The sequence below is a fragment of the Pinus tabuliformis genome, chromosome 3_1 (assembly GCF_031772625.1).
Source record: "Pinus tabuliformis cultivar Carrire ecotype Pingquan chromosome 3_1, CPIR1, whole genome shotgun sequence".
In the NCBI taxonomy this organism is placed as follows: Eukaryota; Viridiplantae; Streptophyta; class Pinopsida; order Pinales; family Pinaceae; genus Pinus; species Pinus tabuliformis.
Window position 1 is genome coordinate 500,702,536 of NC_142301.1, and position 12,349 is coordinate 500,714,884.

Genomic DNA, 12,349 nt, shown 5'->3' on the forward strand with positions numbered 1-12,349 from the left:
AACAGGCCCAAGCCATAGCTCATTTTGAGGACATGGAAAGACTGTTAGGAGACAACGTTGTCCAAGCATGCACTCGCGGATGGAATACATTGGCTCACAGTCTGAAAATCCGAGAGTACCATACCCCAACTCGGATGAGGGAAGCTCTGGTACGGGTGGCCCTCTATAAGAAGTCCATGCAAAACCTCCAGGCCAGCTGGATTGGCCTTAAACTCAGCCCACCACTGCTGCTAGGATTGATGGAAGGCAGCACAGAGACAGATGATAATGAACAGTGGGAAGAGGTAAACAAAAGGGCTGGGTTTCATATCAGCAAGGAGGACACTACTACAGAGGCTTGGGATTTAAGGGTAGCAGTAAAGGCAATGAAGGATGAAGAGTTGGACTATTTGCTCAAGGATGAGCAAATATTTTAGCTGGGGGGTGATGATGAGCCCCAAATTTTGGTAACATTTTGGGCTCATTTGGCCTACTCACCTTGCTCAACCCTTCATTGTTTATCACTTATGCATCATTTCTTAGTATATTCATGTTATTTGTAGGAAGGAGGGAAGTCATTATGCCTATGTGGCTAATACACGTTTATTTCAGGTTTTTTGACATTAAATGGAGCAAAGACCACGCAGATGGAGGCAAGGAGACAACCAAGGTGGCATTGCAGGTTTATAGGAAGGTTGTCCACGGTCTTGAATGACCTTCCTCGTGATCTCCACCCCAACTCCAAGCTCCAACAACTATCACCACCGAGCTAGAAGGCAGTCAACGGATTCTACAGGAACAGCAGTTTACTTTTAGTTGGACAGCCAAGCCCCACTAATTTAGGAGGCCAGCTTGGCCCTCATAATGTATAAATATTGAGGCTGTAGCCTTCGATGGGGACTTTTTTGAACCTTTGTTGCAGATTTTGAATCACGAGCTATAGCTCTGTTTTGCTCTTTGTAAGCCATTTTTGGCATGTTGTTAGACTTATGATTATGATCTTTTAATAAAAGGCAGGCAGATTTGAATTCAATCCTGAGTTCTTAGAGGAGCTATAGCTCTCAGGTTTGGGCCCAACCTGAGAGCAATAGGCCTCCTTTCTTTGTATTGTTACTTGTCTTTCCTTTCAGCATTCCGTTTCTTTGCTTTGACATGCATTTGGAAGACACAGTCTGCTGATTTGAATTTCTTGAAGTGATTAAGTAGGTTAGTCTTAGGGATAAAATGCTTTCAGCAGTTTATATTAGAATAGGAGGATTAGAATTCATCAGAGTTCCAAGAAAAAGTTGATCGTACACTCACTTCCACCTCTGTTTAGAGATTGGGAGTGTAGACCGTGCCAACCACCAAAAAACGCAGTTTTACATGTTCATGCATGCTTTAAAGTCATATTTCCATTGGTAGAAGTGTCCATGCATTTAGATCTTGAGCAATAACTCCTTGTTTCAGCACCATGCACGATTTCTATCTTAACTTCCATCGTTGTTCTTTGGTTTTTAATACAACAGTTAGAATAGGTTGATGAATTCTCGGTTTTGTGCAAGACAGAGGTGATTTGTTCCATTTACACTGCGCAGCACCACTCTATCACGTCCTTATCCTTCTCAGCCGTGCCTAAGCCATCTCCTTACCTCCCAGTTAGATCATTTGGCCACCATCTCTTCTGTTATCCACGTTGTTTTATCTTTTCGGCCTTCCATTTGCCTCTACCCTTCTATCGACCAACCAGCTTGACACACCCCCTCTCCATATCATTTCTCTGTCCATAGGACATCACAATCTCCTCTCTCATCCTACCTATCCACCCATACAGCTCATTCACTCCTCCATCACCTAAAACCCCGACTGCAGAACATCCTGTAGAAGTTAGCAGACTTCCTGTAGAAATCCCGAGCTTCCTGTAGGATCCCCTGCAGACATCCTGTAGAAGCTTGCAAACACGGTTGCCAGGCACCTGAATGTTGTGAACTTCTGTGGAATGATGTTAGGGATCCCCTGTAACCTCTCAGAGTCCTCCTGACCTTTCCCAAGCCTTCCTCCCCTTGAACTACCCCTGCACAGTCAGGACCCAGTAAGAAGCACAGTCATAATAACTCCAACCATTTGAGCAAAAATACAAAAACATGTTCTCTTCAGATGAAAGTAGTTTAAACTCATGCATCTCATCTCACTAGAATTAATGGCATCATTTTTAGAAGTTTCATTCCCACCATTGCATCATAAGGATTAAGCTAGTCAGATTAGGGTTTACTAGGGTTTCCATGCTTTGTTGGATTTCAGTTCATTCTTGCAAAGTAGGTTGATTTCCTTTGAGATAGCTTTCGTTCATCACTTAAAAAGCTTCTTCTGAGAACATATAGAAGTTGGCTTGAGCCCTAGCGGACTTGTGGCAGCTGACCAAGTGACAGCTGCGACAAGAGCTAGTACTTGTGCATACAACACCGTCGCTTCCAAGTTTGGTACGAACTACCGGGTTGATAAAATTAGAGAAGGAAGCTCCAGGAGTTGTAGCATTATTGCTACAATACTGGAGCCCACCACACCTGCACAATCTCACTTCGTTGCATTGTATTTTCATCTACACACTCTTGAACATGTCTTTGAAAACTTTGGTGTTGGCATCTTTTCACTATCTTCCAACTCTACCTTTTATTTTGTAATTTTTTTGTGAAATACACATCCTGGAAAAATTCATTGAGCACTTCTCCTCATTTTGATACCCAGGGTAAATTGGATTCCATAGAAGCTCAAGACTTTGTCAACATAGGGCTTAGGCCTCTTACAATGATATACCCATTAAGAGCTTGACACATCACTTGTAGGAATTTAACCTATGGTGAATGATAGTACTTTTCACAACTATCTTAGAAAAAAAACACTTCTCACAACTACCCAAGCTAGACCCAATTGACCTAAAATTTTTGGAATATTTATCCTAGAAAACCCCTAGGCACTTCCTCTCATTCCAGGGATTGTATTAAGGATAAACCAGATTTTCCAATGCTGAAGGTTGTATCAACATATCACTGGCAATAATAAAACCTAATTGGAAAAGATAAAAATCCATCTTCCAAATAAAAAAAGCTAGATCCAATTGACAACTTCCAACTCTAACTATTGTGTTGTACTTCTTGCAAACTTTTCTCTAGCTTCCATTTGATCCACACATTCATTTCTATGCAATATTTATATTGTCATGTTCTACGAACGTTGTTTTCGTCATCCACTTTCCTTTGTTACATATCTGTACATTTTGGTCTATAGCTTCTTTGTCAGTCCTTGAACAAGGGAACTCCCACCTTAAGAGCTTATTACGTGAACAACTTTCAAACTTTATTTAAAATAGCTATGACCATAACTCATAATTATTTTGGAAAAATATATCTTATATTGTAGGAGATAATTTACAAGATAGCTAAGATAAAAGGAAAACAAAAAGAAAAGGTTAGATATAGTGATATCTCATATCCTCTTCTTGACAGCTACTAGAACAACAATAAACTTTGAATATGCCAAAGCACTCAACTCCTTCATATCCCTAATCAAGAGGGAGCCTTTGGAAGGCAATTGCAGACAAACCTCTTCTTGCCAAAACCGACAAAAAAATTGTTGACTAAACTAACCTCATCAAAGAAGACATATTTTCATCTTAGTTTCCAGATTCTAATCACGATTGTGATCTGAAGTGAGTTCCAAATGCCTAAAAAGTATGTATACTAATGATCCCGAGTCACCAAGAAGAGTTGCATGCCAGTGAAGTTGTCACTAAAGTCGCACTAAATGATGATCTTGTACAAGCTGCCACTAAGATCTATCAAATTTACACCCCCATAAAAATTGCTTTAAGGTTTTTGATGTTAGGCGAGATGGATTTTTCAGACCATGACATAACGACATCTTTATTATTTATTTTCCAATTCCTGGGTCCATCCCCTCTATACATATATATCCTAGTTGAGGGGTTTTCAGGGTTTAGCAAAGATTCATACTTCACTTTTGTATCTTGTAGCCATTTTTGTGCCCTCACTTTCTAATGACATCATGGTACTCAATAGTCCCCATTGACCTACTTTTGTGGTAATTTGTTGGCAAGACGTGCTTTGGTGGGTAGCCCCTAGTAAACAACAAACCATGCAAAGACTAAGAGCTTGTAGCTAAGTGACAAATATCAAACATGATGTAACCGATCAATCCATCTAGCCTTAGTGTTAGAAGACGTCCATTGAGCATTTAACATTGGAAATAGATGTGTTTGATGCAAATAAATTTTCTTGGAGTCTTATGCTACTTACCTTTAAAAAGTTGCGTCCATAACAATTTCCATGTTTATTGTCTAAAAATGGTGTAGGGTAAACATCAAATAGCACAAACAACAATCCATACATTGGATTACGAGGGAGAAGTTGTATTATAACCAAAAGATATCATTCCCGCCAGAGAAAATCAATTACATTCCTGAGTAATTAAAGAGTACCTCATAAGTGGAAGAGCCTACTGAAAGAAGATGTTTCGTGGGAGATAGAATATTTTCGTCAACAACATCCCTCATTACCGATGCTTTGGGTACAAAGAATTTATTTTGAGGGGAAGACAATGTTGTGTATAAAAAAATAAAATAACTATAATTAAATATTAATTATGTAGATGGGCATGATCAAAGATCACGACACCTTGTGAAAATGCACCCAAAACTATATTTAAGCCATGGCCTTCATTATAAAAAGGTCAACATTCATTCTATCAACTATTTACATATCAATACATTTACACAAATACAAATGTATTGTCTACACACATTGCTTGTAATATGTGACCACTCATACTGAGTAGAAAAAAGTGGAAGATAAGGACACACAAGTGGATAACTTTGATGAGTGGGTAAAGGAAAAATAAGATATATGAAACCAATTGTTGGCCTCACATCAGCAGGGAATGATGCCCAATAAGGAGCATCACCAAATTATCAAAGAAATGAGAGAAAGTAGGCCAAATTTTGTGAAACCTACACAAATATGGGATGAAGAAAGAGAATAAAAGAAGAAGTTGTTTTAGAAAAGAGACAAAACAACAAATTTGAAATAGAGCAAATAGTAGAATCATCTCTTAGTTGCAAAGCCCATTCTCTACATTACAACATGTTTTTGTAAGAAATATCATAATGTTTCAAAGAAAAACCATAATGACTAGTAAGCCATTTAAAATCGTGATCCCAACCACATTTTTGGAGGTATGATATGTGTGAGTCCTCCATTTTGATATAACCTTTTTATGGGTTTATGTCTTGTTTGGCCTTAGCAACACCTCTCTAAGTCATTTATGAGGGCATTTTCTCATATTTTTCCCACATAATCAATTCCAAAAGTATTTTAATGGTATTTTTAATTTTCAAATTTTTATGTAAATAATTACATTACAACATATTTTTTCATATTTCAGTAGAATTCATAAATCATCCTTCATTATGGTATAGGTTTGGGTAAATTCTAAAACATGGGTTTTGTTTATTGATGTCCTAAGATGGTGATATTCTCATTCGCTTGACTCGAAATATCCCCAAAGTATCGAGTTAATGAGGACACTCCAATAGGAAAAATGTAACACAAGTTGGTAAATCATAATAAATCTAATTTTTTGAGATCCAATCCATGATTTGAGCACTCAAGAATGTCATATTGATCATATTTTATCTTCAAAATAGGTTGTAATTAATAGCAAGAATATTTTTGGGCATTTAGTTATCTTTTTGCCTATAAAGGAAAGCAAAACTTGCTTGCCAAAACATGTTTATATTGTTGATACTTTGAATTTTGACTTGAGAGCTTAAAATTTGTTTTTAGACATGTTTGTAGTCTATTTTAATAAATTCATGGAGTGACTTTGAGTTTCAATCATTGGTAGAAGTTAAGTGTGTTTGTTGAGCTATAGAGGGGCCACCACCACTGAAGCTAGTGCATTATATTTCATTACTATGGATAATTTAGGTATATATTTTCTTTTAATTTAGTTTATTGTCATATTTCTCTTGTTCATATGCTCAGATTATATTTTGCAAACTCATGTGCAAAGTTATCTATAAACTAACTTCCTAGTTTGTTGTATATTCATGTTTATAAACTAGTTCTTAATTCATTGTTTTTAATAAAAAAAATTGGTTATATCATTTACCTTTTAGTACTTTTAATGTTGTTCTAATTGGTTTATTTACATCATTTTTTCTAAGTGTGAGCTCATTGGATGTCATAGCTACATTTCACTAGATATCATAGTTATATGTCACGAGCATATCATAACAACCACAATGACTAATATATTACTATTTCATTCAAACATTGCATCATCAGAATATATTGTTGGTTATGTTTTATAGACTTATGTGTGCTTATGAGTCTTATTTATCATAAGATAATTGGTTTTCTTAAGAGCAATCTATTTGGAAAAGTTGAGCAAGGTACTGGAAGAGCCATTCACCACTTTTCTTGGTGAAGAAGGCTACAACCATCTTGACAACATTTTTACTTAGTTCTGGGCTAACAAGCAACGTAGTTCCTTGTATTCATTCCTTTCTTTCCTTAGATTAAATCAATGGTTTGGGAATATAATAATTAAGAGGATGAGTAGAATATTATGAGTGACCACCCATTTTCACTCTCACATATGGAAAAGGTCATAGCATATTCTTATCTTTTCAATTAGTACTATATCAAATCTATGAGATTGAATAAAAAACTACCAGAGTGTCCACTTGCCTTCAGTAGCAAGGAAGACCCTAGTGAATTAATCAATCCCTTGGATTAAAACCCTCTTGATCAATGTCATTTCCAAGCGAGTGTGTACTCGAAATTTTTGAACATGATTGCGTAGAGGACTTTGGTTTGTGTGATAAGTCTCAGTAAATGGCTAGTCCAAAGTGTTCATAATTCAAGTACGTGTGCTTTACATTTCAAGCCAATGTGATTAAATAGATTTTTGTTTCATGTTTTCTTAACTTAATCTTCAGTTTTGAATTTGAATTTTAATCCCATCTATAACTGATAGCTTCTAATCAACTCATTACATATAGTAGTGCCTAACACTATTAATGTACAATGAGGAGAACGACCTCCTATGTGAGCTTATACACCAATAACATAGTCAAATGAATCTATCTCAATACCATATGGTTGTTGCAGGAAAACTAGTGTAGAGCAAAGGCGATGTTTCAAATCATTGAATGCCTTCTATTGTGACTCAGACCAAAAAAAAATGTTTTTGCTACTCCCTTGGTCACTTAACATAAGGGTTAGGCAATATAAGAGAACCCCAACACGAATCTTTAGTAGAAGTTAGCAAAGCCCAAGAAGTTATGAATCTCTATTTGAGTTTGGCTTCCAATAACTTCATTTAACGATCAGGGTAAAGTGTTATCTTTGATCCGAACATATCCTTTGAATAAGGGTTTACTAAATACCATGGGTGTTGAACTTGTGAGGCAAACATAAAATTATTGTACGGATATGGCTATGACAAAGGTGCAAAAAGTAATTGTACGATGTCGAGCAAGGATAATATTTTGAAATTTGAAGTTTAAGTTACCAAAAATAATGGCAATTGGCATGTCCAGCGCGGATGGAATTTTCCAAGCAATTTTGAGTAACCCATATAATATAACATCGTTTTGAAGAAGTTACATGCACCCACATTTAATAATCCCTTATGCTTTTGGAATATGAGAATATAGCCAACAACAATAAGTACATCATAGTGTCACTAAACATACACCATATATATATATATATATATATATATATATATATATATATATATATTATTGAATGAAGTTTTTTATGGAAAGTAATAAAACCCTAAATATATATAGTTGAAGCAACATCCTTTAAAGTTTTCACTAATTTGAAGTTGTATCTCAAAAACATGTTTTATGTAATAACTCAACTAAATCGCTTCCAAAAGATTAAAGATTTCCACTCTCAAATGCAGCTGAGATTTGACATCTAAAAACTAAGCATTATATAATATTTCGCATTCATTTAAAAGTAAATAAAATTTACATTTTAAAATAAAATTATAACTAAACTACAAATAACTAAGCATTATATAATTTCGCATTCATTTCAAAGTAAATAAATTTACATTTTAAAATGAAATTATAACTAAAGTACAAATATTATATATAACAACTTAATTCAATAACACATAATCAAATAAAGTTACACGGTCACATCTAATAATTCAACTTAACACCTCGAAATGAGATTGAACTAGTAACATTTAACAACTATGAATTTACATTCATTTCAAAGTGTTTAAGATTAAACTGTGAAATGGGATCGCACGACCCACCCTCACATCTAACAGTTCAATTAAGCTATACACACTGCCGAGTGGAAATCTATTTAAATATTGTCAAGTTTATATAAATTTTGTAATGGATATTTTAAAAACTTATTTGTTTTAGATTTATTGTTAATAAATATGAAGAGTTGGTGATTTACGGAAAGTTAATATTATTAAAATTTAAGGTATAAAAATTCTATTTTTTTTTTATAATTTTTGAAAAGAATTACAATGTTGTATATCATATATATATATATTTCGCTGAGATGTTTGAGATGTTTAATATGCTGATGTTTGGAAGTTTAATATATGGTTTTTTTGTTTTTAAAAGAATTACAATGTTATATATCTCACATATATATATATATTTATAGCTGACATGTTTGAGAAGTTTAATATGCTTTTTAGGGTTTGGGGGTTCAACATGTTTTTTGGTTTTTAGGATGCTTTGGGTTTTGGCCAGCAGTTTTAAGATATGATGTTTTGTTTGAATTGATAAATTTATTTTACACTCCCATATAATGTGTAACTATGTCAGTCTATTATCAAAGTTAAAATTTTAATCATATCCATTCAAAAAATAAATAAATTAAATAGTGCCGGTTCATAAAAATATGTCGTTTCATCATATTAAATCAGTATTTAAAATAAATAGTTAGTCTAGTTGAAATTTTATTCAAGTCTATCAAAAAAAATTAAATAATATCGATTCTTAAAAAATATGTCGGTTCATCACGTTAAATGCCTATTTAAAATAGATATCTCAGCTCATATAACATGATAATATCTCTGCTCATATAACATGATAAGATCTATACTGTAACTCATTCAAAGAAAATTGATTTGGTACCTTTCTTTCCCGTCGCTAATTCAAAGGAAAGTAGATATGCACACTGAGGGAGATGACGAATTGGTCTACATCAAGGAGAAAAGGCAGAAGTTGGTGGATCGCATTAAGGCTACGCGTATTGCCCAGGATGAGCTTATATACACGGTTGAAAAGGTTGTACCTAACTTTGGGAGCTCTCTGGACCTTTCTATGAGCGTAATTTCTGCATTCGATGAAGCAGATCCGAATAGAACGGTAAGGCCACATAAGCGCCATCATGGTGGTGGTTCAGGCAGTGGTGTGGGTGCAACAGGTGGCGTCTTGAATTCCGAAGACAGAAACGATGTTTCAAGAATGGACTATGTAAATGGTAGCGAAGAAGCAGATATTAGGTCTCGTCTGCTTCGGTTGGATGACAAACACGAGTATGATGCCACTGGATCTCATCTCAACGCTCTTAGTACTGTCAAAGTTATGGTTGCTGATGTTTTGCTCGATCGCTGTGCGGATCGCACATGTTTTCCGCCCATTGATTCTGCTGCGATTCTTAGGAAATTGGAAAATGGTTACTGCACACCTGCACATAAGAACACTCTCGTTGAACTTGGGGGAGAAGTCGGAGCTATTGCAGCTGTAGAAATGGCGTTGAAAGCATTTGCAGATGAAAATGCAGGTGTAGACTTGGAAGAATATGCAGTGAGTGGTAAAAATAGGATAATGGTACTGAATATTGACCGAACCCGACTGGCAAAGGTGCTTCCTGAAAGAGCACAGAAACTAAATACTAAAAATACAGATAATTTAAATGGAATGGGTGCTGTTCCAGTAATGGGAACTGCTGGTGGAATGGATTTAGGTAGAGCCCCAGCTGGTATGAACTCCGGCATTCCGCGCCCAGATATGTGCGCTGGATCCAGTGGACCTCATCCGCAAGGTGTTCATCGCATGCCATTGGCAAGACCTCCAATGATTCCAGGAAGCAAACCTCCACAAATGATGGGCCCCAGAGCTGTCCATAGACCCATGGGTTTTATGGGAATGCCTGGACCTGGTGGGGTTCCTGGACAGGGAATGGGATTTAATGGTCACCCTGGTATGCAAAGGCCACCAATAGGACCATCTCCTGGTCTAGTTCCACCTCCTGTATCTTCCAAACCAACCACAGAGGAAGATGACATCAAAGAAATTGAAGCATTGCTTAAGAAAAAATCATTTAGCGAGTTGCAGAAATCCAAGACAAGTGAAGAACTTTATGATCTAATTCATCGTCCTACTGCAAGAGAAACTGCTCTTGCTGCAAAGTTTAAAACAAAAGGAGGTACCCAGTTGAAAGAGTATTGTAAAGCTTTAACAAAAGAAGATTGCCGACGTCAAAGAGGCTCCTATATTGCATGTGAGAAGGTTCACTTCAGGCGAATAATTGCTTCTCATACTGATATTAGCCTGGGTGATTGTACTTATCTGGACACTTGTCGGTATTTGAAGACATGCAAATATGTGCACTATGAGCTGGATCCAACTCCCGATCTACCTATGCCAGGGATGGTTGGCCTTCCACCACCAATACCTTTACGTGCAGAATATGGCTCAGAAATTGAGCTTGGGGAGCCACAATGGATCAATTGTGATATACGCAATTTCAGAATGGATATTTTGGGTCAGTTTGGTGTTGTTATGGCAGACCCACCCTGGGATATTCACATGGAATTGCCATATGGAACAATGGCTGATGATGAGATGAGGAATTTGAATGTGCCAACTCTGCAGACTGATGGTCTCATTTTCCTTTGGGTTACTGGACGTGCAATGGAACTTGGACGAGAATGTCTGGAACTATGGGGTTATCGTCGCATTGAAGAGCTTGTCTGGGTGAAGATTAATCAGCTTCAGCGAATTATTAGAACAGGGAGAACAGGCCACTGGTTGAATCACAGTAAAGAACATTGTCTTGTTGGTATTAAGGGTGATCCAGAAGTGAACCGTAACATTGACACAGATGTCCTTGTTTCTGAAATTCGAGCGACAAGCCGAAAACCAGATGAAATGTATGCGATGCTAGAAAGGATAAGTCCACGTACCCGAAAACTTGAACTGTTTGCACGGACGCATAACACTCATGCAGGGTGGATATCGCTTGGTAACCAATTAAATGGTGTGAGATTAGTTAATGAAGAATTGAGAGCAAAGTTCAAAGCTACCTATCCAGATGTGGAGGTGCAGCCTCCTTCTCCTACATGATCTGCTCCTGTTTCTGATGGAGAGGGAAATGCACAAGCAAACAGCCGTTTTAGCGGAATGGAAGCCAAGGTTACACCTAAACACATGCCTATGACAGCATCAGAAAATTTTGCATCAGAGGAGAAGTTTGTAGCTAAAGACGCTGAAACGATAACTTGAAAACTTTACTTTGTGTGTTGAACCCACCAAGAACTTTTTAAAAGATCTCTTGGCAATTATATATGAATAGAATCTACAGTAGCAGCTGAACATGTTCAGAAATGGTGTACTTGTTGTCAGTGAAATCTGTATCCAAAATGCAAAGGTTATGATAAAATGTATTTTAAGAATTTATGTAGTAATCACTCTCTGGAATTTAGTACGAACCTGTGTTAAACGCTGGACTTTCTAGAATATAGTATTTATTATATAAGTGATTTTTTAGATTATTTTCAACTGTGTATGTCCAAAAACATTATGCAACTCCTATTTCCAATTCTATAAATTCAGTAATGTACCCTTATATTACCTGGCGCAATTCGGGAAACTCTCTTACAGTACATTTTCAAGACAACCCCTATTTACAACTCTATAAATCCATTAATACACCCTTACAGTGACGGCCGCAACTCCGGAAACTCTCCCTTACAATACCTACAGACGGTAGTGCATAGCACCATGGCATATCATAGGATATATAATTATACATGTCCATGCATACATAGCATCGGTATTTTAGAAACCACATCGGCAGCCTCTTGATTTTCCGGCATTCTACCCTACAACATTTTAGAAACCACATCGGGAGCCTCTTGATTTTCCGGCATCTCTACTCCACAACATTTCCGATGCCTCGCTCCACAGCTCCGCTCTGGCTCCCAGATGTGATCGATAAGACAGATAAGACAGAAATGCAGTATACACATTCAATGCCAAGTGCATGCTGATTTCAAATGCTATCTTCCCGCCCACGATTTCAAAATAAAGAGTTGC

The 12,349-nt window shown here is 36.6% G+C and overlaps 1 pseudogene; it reads left to right on the forward strand.

Annotated features, from left to right (window-relative positions):
• Positions 1-9,193: 9,193 nt before the first annotated feature.
• On the forward strand, positions 9,194-11,536 carry LOC149188000 (N(6)-adenosine-methyltransferase MT-A70-like pseudogene; annotated as a pseudogene).
• The last annotated feature ends 813 nt before the right edge of the window (positions 11,537-12,349 follow it).